The sequence below is a fragment of the Oryctolagus cuniculus genome, chromosome 11, assembly GCF_964237555.1.
Source record: "Oryctolagus cuniculus chromosome 11, mOryCun1.1, whole genome shotgun sequence".
Taxonomy (NCBI): domain Eukaryota; kingdom Metazoa; phylum Chordata; class Mammalia; order Lagomorpha; family Leporidae; genus Oryctolagus; species Oryctolagus cuniculus.
In genome coordinates this window covers 26,224,342-26,236,629 of record NC_091442.1, presented here as the reverse complement: position 1 = coordinate 26,236,629, position 12,288 = coordinate 26,224,342, and the positions used below count along the sequence as shown (strand labels likewise).

General features: G+C 47.4%; 1 long non-coding RNA gene and 1 pseudogene across 1 annotated transcript; both read right to left on the bottom strand.

Annotated features, from left to right (window-relative positions):
* Positions 1-750: 750 nt before the first annotated feature.
* On the bottom strand, positions 751-2,536 carry LOC138844193 (RNA-binding protein FUS pseudogene; annotated as a pseudogene).
* A 2,430-nt stretch (positions 2,537-4,966) lies between these two features.
* LOC103348208 (uncharacterized) lies at positions 4,967-8,854 on the bottom strand. Its single transcript, XR_516648.3, has 2 exons — positions 8,718-8,854; positions 4,967-5,206 (listed from the first exon to the last, which is right to left on the bottom strand). It is a non-coding gene; the product is annotated as an uncharacterized lncRNA (long non-coding RNA).
* Between the last annotated feature and the right edge of the window lie 3,434 nt (positions 8,855-12,288).

Below are 12,288 nucleotides of genomic sequence, written 5' to 3'. Positions count from 1 at the left end.
TTGTTGACAGAATGTGTATTAGTACAATCATTACAGAAAATAGCATTGCGTTTCCTCAAAAAATTAAAAACAGAACTATCAGCGGCCAGCATTCATGCTGCCAGTGGCATGGTGGGTTAAGTCACTGCTTGAGATGCAGGCACCCCATATCAGAGCGCCAGTTCAAGTCCAGGCTGCTCCACTTCTGATCCAGCTTCTGGTTAATGCTCCCCCTGGGATGCATCAGATGATGGCTCAAGTGCTCAGGTCCCTGCCAACCATGTGGGGGACCTGAATGGAGTTCCTGGCTCTCAGCTTTGGCCTGGCCCAGCCCTGGCTGTTGTGGCCATTTGGGAAGTGAACCAGCAGACAGAAGATCTCTCTCTCCCCCAGACCCTCTCTCTCTCCTTCCCCCTCCCTCATTCTTTCTTCCTCTTCCTCTCACTCTGACGATCTGCCCTTCAAATAAATCCCTTTCTTCAATCCCAAAAAATGTCTGGTGTATATCCTAAGGAAAAGAAATCAGTATGTTGAAGAGATGCCTGCACTCCCACGTTCATTGCAGCATTATTTGCAATAGCCAAGATATGGTTACAACCTATGTGTTGGATCCATGAATAAGAATGTGGTGTATCATACAAAGCACCAAAAGAAAATCCCACCCTTGGCAACAACATGGGTGATCCTGGAGGTGACTATCTGAAGGGAAATAAGCCAGTGACCAAAAAAAAAAAAAAAATACTACATGAGTGCACTCTCATATATGGACTCTTTTTTTTTTTTTAACTAAAACGATGGTTTTTTAATGGGAACCAGAGGTATGGTTACAATTACGTAGTCCAACACAAAAATCCATGGGCGATCAGGAGTCGGAAGGTTACAAAATAACAAGGGTAACACTGAGTACAGAAGAAAAGCCGCTCCAGAACCTGTCAGGAGCGGACTAATACGGCCGTTCCCTGCGATCCTGTCTGTGCTCACCCCTGGAGTCCATCTTGCCAGGGCCAAAGCCACCTCTGTCCCCACCACCCCGGCCCCCTCGGAAGCCCCCACGGTCCCCGCCACTGCCCCGGTAGCCGCCCCGATCGTAGCCTCCTCGGCCACCGCGACGGTCATCTCCATAGCTACCCACCATGTGAGAACCTCCTGGTCCCCGTCCTGGGCCATCTGGTTTAGGGGCCTTACACTGGTTGCATTCATTCCTCCAAGAGAAGTTCATGTTCTCACATGTAGGATTAGGACACTTCCAGTCCCTGGCTCGCTGTTGTCCCCCGCCACCACCACCTCCACTGGGGAATCCTCCTCGGCCACCACCTCCACTGCCGCTGCCACCGTAGCCTCCACGGCCCATGGGACCTCCTCGCCCTCGGCCTCCACGACCATTGCCACCACCCGGATTGAAGTCAGCTCAGCGAGTAGCAAATGAGACCTTGATAGGATTCTCAGAGAATTCTTTACCGTCAAACCATCAATGGCCGCTTTAGCAGAAGGTGGGTCATCAAATGAGACTGTTGCCTCTCCCTTCAGCTTGCCAGTTTCCCTGTCTGTGTACAAATTAATCATGGGCTGTCCTGTTTTCTTGTTTGTCTTAATAATGCCAATTGCTTGAAGTAGTCAGCCACAGACTCGATGGTGACATTCTCGCCCAGGCCTTGCACAAAGATGGTGTTGTTGTCTGAATTATCCTGTTCGGAGTCATGACGTGATCCTTGGTCCCGAGGGCCACCAAATTTATTGAAGCCACCACGGTCACTTCTGCCCATGCCGCCTCTGCCTCCACGGCCACCTCCACGTCCTCTGGGCTCATAGCCACCACTGCTGCGGTTGTAACCGCCGCCGCCGCCCCTGCCTCGGCCCCCGCGGTCCTGCTGGCCTCCCCCATAGCCACCGCCGCCGCCACTCTGGTCCTGACTGCCATAACCACCGCCACCACCGCTCATGGAGGACTAATCTTGGCCATAGCTCCCTCCGCCACCCCCTCCGCCACCTCCGCTGCTACTGTTGTACTGGTTTTGCTATCCGTAGCCCTGAGGGGGATTATAGGAGCTTTGCTGCTGTCCATAGCTTTGCTGTTGTCCGCCATAGCCAGACTGCTGGCCATAGCCCCCACTCTGGGGCTGCCCATAGCTGCTGCTCTGAGAACTGCCACCGTAACTGCCAGAGGTGTTGCTGGGAGCTGGCTGCTGTCCATAGCCAGGGTATGAAGACTGCTGCCCATAGGATGATTGAGAACTCTGGCTGCTGCCATAGCTGCCAGTTGAGCCATACCCCTGGGGAGCTGACTGAGTGCCATAGCCTGTGTTCAGGGTCTGTCCGTAAGAAGAACCGTAGCTGCTCTGGCCATAGCCTGAAGTGTCTGCTGACTGCCCGTAGCTGCTGTAACTCTGCTGTCCATAGGGCTGATTGCTCTGCTGGGAGTAGCCCTGCCCAGGCTGGGTGGGGTAGGCCCCATAGCTTTGAGTTGCTTGCTGGGTATAGTCTGTTGAGGCCATCTCCGCGCACGCGCACACAGGCCGCCAAGCAACAAGATTCCGACACCTCGGAACACCGACGCCTAGAAGACTCCATATATGGACTCTTAAAAAGCCAAGTTCCAGGGCCAGCGCCGTGGCTCACTTGGTTAATCCTCTGCCTGTGGTGCCGGCATCCCATATGGGCACGGGGTTCTAGTCCTGGTTGCTCCTCTTCCAGTCCAGCTCTCTGCTGTGGCCCAGGAGGGCAGTGGAGGATGGCCCAGGTGCTTGGGCCCCTGCACCCACTTGGAAGACCAGGAGAGGGCACCTGGCTCCTGGCTTTGGATCGGCGCAGCTCCAGCTGTGGCGGCCATTTGGGGAGTGAACCAATGGAGGGAAGACCTTTCTCTCTGTCTCTCTCTCACTGTCTATAACTCTACCTGTCAAATAAATAAATAGCCAAGTTCCTACAGCAGAGAGGGGAATTGGTGGTTGCCAGGGGCTCAGGATAGGGGAAAGCGGGAGAGGCTGGTCAAACGGTACACGCCTCCAGTCACGAAATGAGTGAGATCTGGCATTTAATGTATAGCATACCTGAAGCAGTGCAATGTATGAAGACAAGAAATTTATTCCTCATAATTCTGGAGACTACACAGTCTGTGAAAAAGGTTGGTGAGCACCACACCTCTGCCTCCAAGAAGGCGCCCCCTCCAGAGAGGAGAAATGCTGCGAACTCAGTCATGGGAGGCGCGGCGGACACAGGGGCCCCTCCCTCCTTCACACCCTCTCATATGTGCGCCTAATCCCACCTACTGTGAGCCGGCAGATGAAAGATCTCTCTCTCTCTCCCTCTCTCTCTCTCTCTGACTCCATCCCTCTCTTTCACTCTGCCTCTCAAATAAATAAACAAGCCTTTGTTAAAGTGGTAAATATGAGAAGCTACAGATGTGTTAATTAACTCAGTGTACTAATTTTACAATATATGCATACTTTAAATTGTCACACTGTACACCTTAAATATATAAAATCTTTGTTAATTGCACCTTAAAATTGTAAATATTTTTTGGGGAGAATACAGGAGGTAATGGATACAGAACACCTCTCCTGAATACCTCAGCCTCCATGGGGGTTTGGCTCCAAGATGTCCCCCACCCACAGATACCAAAATCCAGTTGCTCAAGTTCTTTATATGAATGGCACAGTATTTACATAAAACCTACACTCACTCCCACCCCTATCCCATACTGTCAGCCTTTCATACCCATGGGTTCCTTTTTTTTTTTTTTTTTTTTTTTTTTTTTTGACAGGCAGAGTGGACAGTGAGAGAGACAGAGAAAGGTCTTCCTTTTGCCGTTGGTTCACCCTCCAATGGCCGCCACGGCCGGCGCAACGCGCTGATCCGAAGGCAGGAGCCAGGTGCTTCTCCTGGTCTCCCATGTGGGTGCAGGGCCCAAGGACTTGGGCCATCCTCCACTGCACTCCCAGGCCATAGCAGAGGGCTGGCCTGGAAGAGGGGCAACTGGGACAGAATCCAGCACCCCGACCGGGACTAGAACCTGGTGTGCCGGCGCCGCTATGCGGAGGATTAGCCTGTTGAGCCACGGCGCCGGCCACCCATGGGTTCCTTAGGCATGAATTCAACCAACTGTGGATCAAATATATTTGGAAAAAAAAAAACACATCTGCACTAAACATGTACGTGCTATTTTTCCTTTCTATTATACATATAAAAATCTGTTTAACAACTATTTACATAGCATTTGCATTGCATTCAGTATCATCAGTAATCCAGAGATGACTTCAAGTATGCGAGAAGAGGTGGATAGGGTGCACACAGTCACCAGGCCATTTAATGTCAGAGACTTGACTATCAGAAGATTACCATGTCCATGAGAGTCTTAGACCAATCTCCCACAAGTGCCAAGGGCAGCTATGCTTTAAATCATCTATAGATTATTTATAATACCTAATACAAAGTAAATACTATGTAAGTAGTGGTTATACTGCATTGTTTAGGGAATGACAAGAAAAAAGTCCATAAGTATTCAGTACACATGCTATTTTGTGAATATTCTTTTTTAAGATTTATTTATTCATTTGAAAGTCAGAGTTATACAGAGAGAGGAGAGGCAGAGAGAGAGAGCAGTCCTCCATCCGATGGTTCACTCCCCAATTGGCCGCAATGACTGGAGCTGTGCTGATCCGAAGCCAGGAGCCAGGAGCTCCTTCTGGGTCTCCCATGCAGGTGCAGGGGCCCAAGGACCATCCTCGACTACTATCCCAGGCCATAGCAGAGAGCTGGATTGGAAGAAGAGCAGCCAGGACTAGAACCGGCGCCCATATGGTATGCCAACACTTCAGGCCAGGGCTTTAACCCACTGTGCCACAGCGCCGGCCCCTTGTGAATATTTTTGATCCACAGATGATTTAATGTATAGATGTGGAACCCTTGGATGTATAAAAGCCAACTGTACTTCCAGACCTAGACATTTCCTCTCGAGTGTGATTGGGTACACTAAGAGACAGACACAGACTTCAGCCAAACAGGTTTTACTAAAGCTCAGAAATCTACGGAGGTCAGACTCAAGACAGATTTATCTTCTGTTTTGTGGCCTTGGACTTCAAAGCACACATTCAGTGCCACGGTAAATTTGGCTTCTCCTTGGCCTTCACACAGCACAGTTTTCCACTCACACAGAAAACGTAGAACTTCTCAGTCTTGGTGCATTTGTCACGGCAGTTGCCATGAAGATTCCAACATTTTTCAGTGCTGCCTAATAGAAAGATAAAAAAGAGGGGAACCGTTATCACTCATGAGTGTAAACAGGTACCAGATTGAGAGAATCAGCAGAGCCAGACAGGAAGGGGGACCGGCTTTCATTTTTAATATTCATTTATTTATTTGAAAGTCAGAGCTACAGAGAAGGAGAGGGAGAGGCAGAGAGAGGGAGGAAGATCTTCCATCTGCTGGTTCACTCCCCAAATGGCCACAACAGCCCAGGCTGGGCCAGGCCAAAGCCAGGATCCAGGAGCTTCTTCTGGGTCTCCCATGTGGGTATAGAGAGGCCCAAGGACTTAAACCATCTTCTTCCATTTTCCCAGGTGCATTAGCAGGGAGCTGGATTGGAAGTGGAGTAGCTGGGACACAAACCAGGGCCCATATGGGAGCCAGCACTGCAGGCAGCGGCTTTACCCACTAGGCCGCATTGCCAGGCCTGGGGTGGGGGTGGGGGGGACTGTTTAAGAAAGCAGAGTCACCCTAGATAGGTAGGATGGTAACTATAATCTCACATCCTCTCTGGCTACCCCAATCCAAATCCAGCCCCCCATGAATGTCCCCTCACAGAGATTCAGGGGATCACAGTGGTTAATATCATGGACTCTTGGAACACACAGACTTGGATTGGGAATCTGCATCACAGGCCAACTGGAAGAGCTTGTACAGGTTACTTCTCTCACTGCACCAATTTCCTCTTTTCCAAAAAGAAGATAGAACACCTGCCTCAGAACAGCGCCTGTCTCCAGTCCTGGCTCCACTTCCATTTCCAGCTTCCTGCTAATGCACACATGGGATACAGCAAGTAATTGCTCAAGAGCGTGAGACTGTGCCACCCACGTGGGAGACCTGGACTGAACTCCTGGCTCCTGCCTCGGCCTGCTGCAGCCCTGGCTGATCCAGGTATCTGGGGAATGAACTGGCAGATGAGACACCGATCTCTCGCTCAATCCCTCTCTCTCGCTCAACCTCTCTCTCTCTCAATCTCTCTCTCTCTCTCTCTCTCTCTCCCCACTGCCCTTCTTTCTCAGGCTTTCAAATAAAATCAAAATAAATAATTTTTTAAAAATATGTTTATTTTGATGCAAAAAATTTAATTCATGCATAGCTTCAAAATAAACATTTTCCATAAACTTTTTGATAATCTCTCATATGCTTAGACTTCAATTTTTTGCACCAAGACAAACCTATCTTTTATTTAGATTTTGCCATGAACTTTTTGATGTGCCCTCATGGTACAAACTACACTCAATAAAAATAGAAATAGAAAAATATATGAAAACACAAACTGAAAGAGAATATAGCATGCAGGACAATATTGACACACTGCAAGATAGAGTCTAGTATAATTATCGAACATTACAAAGAAAGAAAAAAATACTTCGGGTACCCAAGCCACATACAAAAAAAGCAAGTGATATAAGGGGAAGAAAATTAGACCACACTTAAGATTCTTTGGCAACAATACTTTATGCCAGGGGAAAAAAATAGTGTCATGGATTCAAGCTACTTAAGGAAAGAAAAAAACAAGTAAACAATGTTATATATAGCAAAACTGACTTCCAAGTACAAAGAGCAAAAACAAATTCATATCAACATACTGAAGCCTGGGAAACAGTGTTCCCATGTGCTTTTCCTGAGGAAAGAGCTTTAGACAAACAAATGAGAGGGGTATTGAGAGAGGAATAAATATTAAATATAAAATTACTTGTAGAAGGACTAAAATTAAACAGACTTTAAAAAAAAGAGAGTAGGGTATGTAATAAAGAATTCATATGTCCTGAAAAAATAGATACAGTGCAATATAAATGTGAGAGCATAATGGTGAGAGCATATGCAGAAATTTTAATTTGTTTAAGTTATCATGCTATTGTGGTAATACTGGTATTATTACACTGACATACCGTATATGGAATGAGAGACAAGTCAAATGAGTGACTTAACTATATCCTGTAGCCTTGAGAACCAGAATTCTCAGTGTAAGGGAAAAAATTTTGATGTCATAGAGAAGACTGGTTCTGAATTTGAGTTCTGAATTGGAATTGGGAGTACTAGTATGAACTCATGGGTACTTTACTTTTAGATGGATAGGGGAGGCAGGGAGAGGTTTTTCCATCTCTGGTCACTGAAAAATCTTAGAACAATGACTAATGTATAGAAATCAGTATTCCTAGCATCCACATTATAGGTTTAAAATTTCATCTCCCACCAAAATAAAATAAACCAAGGCTTCTTGGAAATATGGCTGATTCCAGTTCTTGGGCAGACAACTATAAAACAAATTTGAAACATTCTGTCATATCAGATACCAAGGAAGATACCAAAGATGCATGGGAGTATACCAAAAAGATTCATGAGTCAAATTAAAAAGGTCAAGAATTGAACAATTTATATATCAACAGGGGTACTCATTGCAGAACTCATGGCTTAGAACCAGGTGTTCAAACTAATATTTAGGAGAAAATCAATCGCTCAACCTCAGAGGTTGATAGAAAACTAATGCATTAGCTTGCAAACTCATAAACAAAGATAGAGTCAAGTATTTATCCTGCCTTTCCTCTCTAAACCCTAAACCCCAAGGTAACCAAAGAGGAGACTTTGACAGCAGTTCAGCTAATAAACAAATGCTCTTCCCACCGCACCTGCACGGCTCAGCCCCTCACTTCATACAAGCCTTTGTTCAAATGTCACTTTCTCTTTGGGGCATTCCCTTAACACCCCTTTTTAAACTGAAAACAGCCCCTCTGATACTTGCCGCCTCCTTTCCTGTTTAATCTACTCATCGCCTCCCCCAACAGAATTGTGAGCTCCAAGAGGAAGGGGATTCTGTTTGGTTCGTTGGTTGGTTGGTTCACTGCTCTCTCTCCAGCAACTATCACAGTGACTGGCACATGGGATCTACTCAATAGTATTTGTTGAATGAGTGAACTACTTAATTAAGAATGACATATAAACTGCCCCAAAATCCAACTGCCATCAGGGGAATAAAGGGTTAGGTGTGGGGTGAAAGTAGATACACTGAAAGACCAAACTTTCATCCAAAACAGAATGAACGAGTCTAAGAGGCTGTTTTAAATCAGGTGAGATGAATACAATTGTCTCCTGAGTTTATGTCCAGTCCCTCTTCCCTTTCCAACTCCTGACTTTCCGTAGTAGCAGGATAGAGATTACTAGAAACATTCAGATGAAGCAGAGAAAATAAGAAGCTACATTTTTTTTGCACATCAAAATTTCAGTGTGTCCAGTGTAGACCCCTCAACCTAATTTATTATTTCACATGGAGAAATGAGTGAATTTCAATTCAGTGGAGCCAAGTTTTTCTGGGGGGATTAGAAAGCTAGCATGGCAGGGCAGGATCTAACTCAAGATCTGGGAGCTCTTCCCTGTTGCCCTAGACAAACTGGCATTTCACATGCCACCTGTCAGCCCATCCTCCCACGGGCCCTGAGGGACCCTGACCAAGACCCGTTCTCCACCTCCTGCTCCTCCCCTGAAGCAGCCTAGGTTACCTGGAGTGCCCTGGGACAAGAGCAGCAGCATGGTCAAAGTCAGCCAAAGAATCTTCATGACTTCAGTTAGCCCACAGAGCAGTCTCAGTTCTGGTGAGGTGACAAAGAAATGAGGACGAGCTCGGATTCTTCGCTCTTCTGATCAGCTGGGATATGTGTGTCCTTTGCACGTGTCCCAGCTGCCCACGGGTACAGTCTGCTCTGGCACAGCCTGCCTTCCTTGCATGCAGTCACCATCCCCCGCAGCCACGCTGTGGGCCACGCACCCCTGGGCTGACTTTCCTCCCTTTGTCCACTTTCACCTTTTAGGAACCAGCAAGAATAAATCATATCCCAGCCAAAGGGGTATTTTTAAACTATATTTCATCTCTTGTTACAACCCAGCTAATATCCCCCAGGACTCCACATCACACCTAGGAAAAAATTCCACCATCTCTACTATGCCTTACCAAGTCCTGCATCGTCGGATCGATCATCATTATTGGTCTATAAACCATGGATCATGGTGTGATTGCAAGTTAAGCACGTTCCTTTGTAAAAGCAATTGTCCCATTTGGGAGCTGAGGAAGACAGAGGGGAAGGCATTCATTCAGACCTTAAAGAAAATAGGTCTTTGGGATTCCTCACCAAGAAAAAGAGGTCCTCCTGCCTAACATGCTCCGTTTCGGTTAGGATTTGGGCACTGTGGGTGAGAGAGGGCAGAAGTGAAAATATTCTCTGTCCTGGCTGCAACACTTAGTAGCTTCCTCCAGGTCTCCCATAAAGGCGCAGGGGCCCAAGCACTTGGGTTATCTTCAGCTGCTTTCCCAGGCCATTAGCAGGGAGCTGAATCAGAAGAGGATCAGCCAGGACTCAAGCTGGCGCGCATATAGGATGCTGGCCTTGCAAGCAATGGCTTAGCCCGTTATGCCACAACACCAACCCTCCAGTGTGTATTTTATAACTACAGCACTTCTCTGTTCAGATGCTGGCCCCTAGAATTTAATTCTTAGTCATTATCTCAATAAAACCTCCTTCTTTTAAGGCTTATCATTTTCAGTGGGTAGTTTTTAACCCTTTAAAAGGAGCTGCTCCAGTTTTCTCATTTCCCAAACAATGGGAAGAAAAAGGCCAACGGGGCCAGCACTGTGGCACAGTGGGTAAAGCTGCCACCTGCAGTGCCAGCATCCCATATAGGTCTCGGTTCGAGTCCCAGCTGCTCCACTTCCAATCTAGCTCTCTGCTGTGGCCTGGGAAAGCAGCAGAAGATGGACCAAGTCTTTGGGCCCCTGCACCTGCATGGGAGACCAGAGGAAGCTCCTGGCTCCTGGCTTCGGATCAGCTCAGCTCCTGCTGTTGCAGCCATCTGGGGAGTGAACCATCAGATGGAAGACCTCTCTCCCTCTCTCTCTTTCTCTTTCTCTTTCTCTGCCTCTGCCTCTCTGTAATTCTGCCTTTAAAATAGATAAATAAATCAAAGCAAGAAAGAAAGGAAAAGGCCAGCATGGCTGAAGAGTGAGGAGAAACTGGTATAAGGTGAGGTCAGCGAGGTGAATAGCAGCTGGATCGTGCAAGCCAGGGAGACGAGTTGGACTGTTATCCCTCATGCAAAAGACAGCCATCAGTCAGTTTTACATAACTGATATTTTCTATTTATTTACGTACTTATTTATTTGAAAAGCAGAGCGACAGAGACAGAAGGAGAGACAGAGAAGGAGAGAGAGCTCCTCCATCAGTTGGTTCACTCCCCAAACGGTCACAACAGCCAGGGCTGGGCCAGGAGCCAGGAACTCCATCCGGGTCTCCCACATGGGTGGCAGGGGTCCAAGTTCTTGGACCATCTTCCGCTGCCTCCCCAAGGTCATTGGCAGGGAGCTGAAACAGAAGAACAGCTGGGATTACAATTGGCACTCTGATATGGGACGCCAGCATTGCAAGCTGCAACAACCTGCTGCACCACAACACTGCCCTCCCAATTAATCTCTTAAAAGATGAGTGTGGAAGCTCAGCGAAGGACGAAAAGTCCAAAGTTGAGACTGGAATGCCCACCTGAGTCTCTGAGCTGAGAGTAAAGTATATCTGGCTCCCAAAAGGAACACCTAGCGGCCATCACCTGAACACACAGATGACCGCCCTAAGGTGAAGCTGCTGTATTGCAGGACATGGTATTTTCAGGCTCTTAGTATTGGAAATCACACTCCAAAAAGGCTGACCAGTTTGCATTTCCATGAACAAAATACTGCTCTTTCCCAGTATCCTAGAAAACTCTGAGATTATCAAGAAAACATTCTCACCAATGAGTGGCATGACGGTACCTCAGTGTCACTGGTTTCTCTGATCCCTACTCACATGAGAAGGTTGGCTGTCCTGTGGGAAGGATCGAAGGATTATAAAAACAGGGGAGGCTGGAGCAGATGGGGGGTAGGGGTCAATCTCCCCATTACCTTACGTGGTTCTCGAGGTGCTGACAAGGCACAGTCAGCAAAAGAACACAGCGATCCAGGTTTTCAACTCCTAAATGGATTCTCCGACTGTCCTCATAAGACCCGAAGTCTCTGAAACATGGAGATCAAGTGTCTTTCCCCTTGACCTCAACTCCCAAGTACACTGTGTGGCTCTTGTAAAGCTGTAGTCCATCCCCAGGCCTGTCATTTGAAGAGACTCAGTCAACCACTAATTTTGCTCAGGTTTTGAAGCCTTTGTCAGGTGTAACCATCATGGGCTGTGTTAGCAAAAGGTGACAAGGGAGACTGGCCAGGGAGCAGAGGAACACTGCACCATGTGTGCACGTAGCCTGTCCAAGGAGAGTCAGCATGGCCAAGTTCTTTTTACAGAATAGTTTTACAGTTACAAAACAGAAATTGTGGAATGGTACAGAGTTCCCCTCTCCCCCACACTCAGAACCCCTGTTATTAACACCTCGTATTAGTGTGAGGTATTTATCACCACGAATGAACCACAGCCATCCTCTCTCTGCTTCCAGCCCTCTGACCAATGTGACCCCAGAGTCACCATCAAACTTTTCTCCACGAACTCAACCAACAGGCCGCCACCTTGTTGGGCTAACGTCTTCCAGTGGCTCCTACCCCAGCTCCCTTAGCAGTCCCACCACAGGCCTGGAAGTGGTCTGTTTCCTTGGCTCACCCACCCATGCCAGGGCTGGCTGCCGACTTTCCTCTAATCCTTACAACCCTTTGCTTTTCCAACTCCTCCTACAGTGGACTAGAGTCTAAATCTTAACCACAAATTTCGTATTCCATCATACTGACTGTTCTGTTTCCCGGACTGAGCTTTAAATAACACGCTTGAAAAGCTGAGCGCCCTGAACAGCAATGAACGCCATGGCCATGGGGCACGCCCAGACTTTTGGAACCAAGTCCCTTCCCAGCCTCTCTTCTCCTCTTCCTTATAAAGACTTTAGGGAGAATTATTTGCATTTGCCAACCTCACTCGTTTACTTATCTATCTTCAACCCCGTTCAATATGTTTGCTGTCCCTACAGAAATAGTTTTCACTGTTATCTTATCCGGATCTGCTTCTATTCCCTTGACCTCTGGATCAAGCAGGGTCTGCTTGGGAAACAGAGATCAAG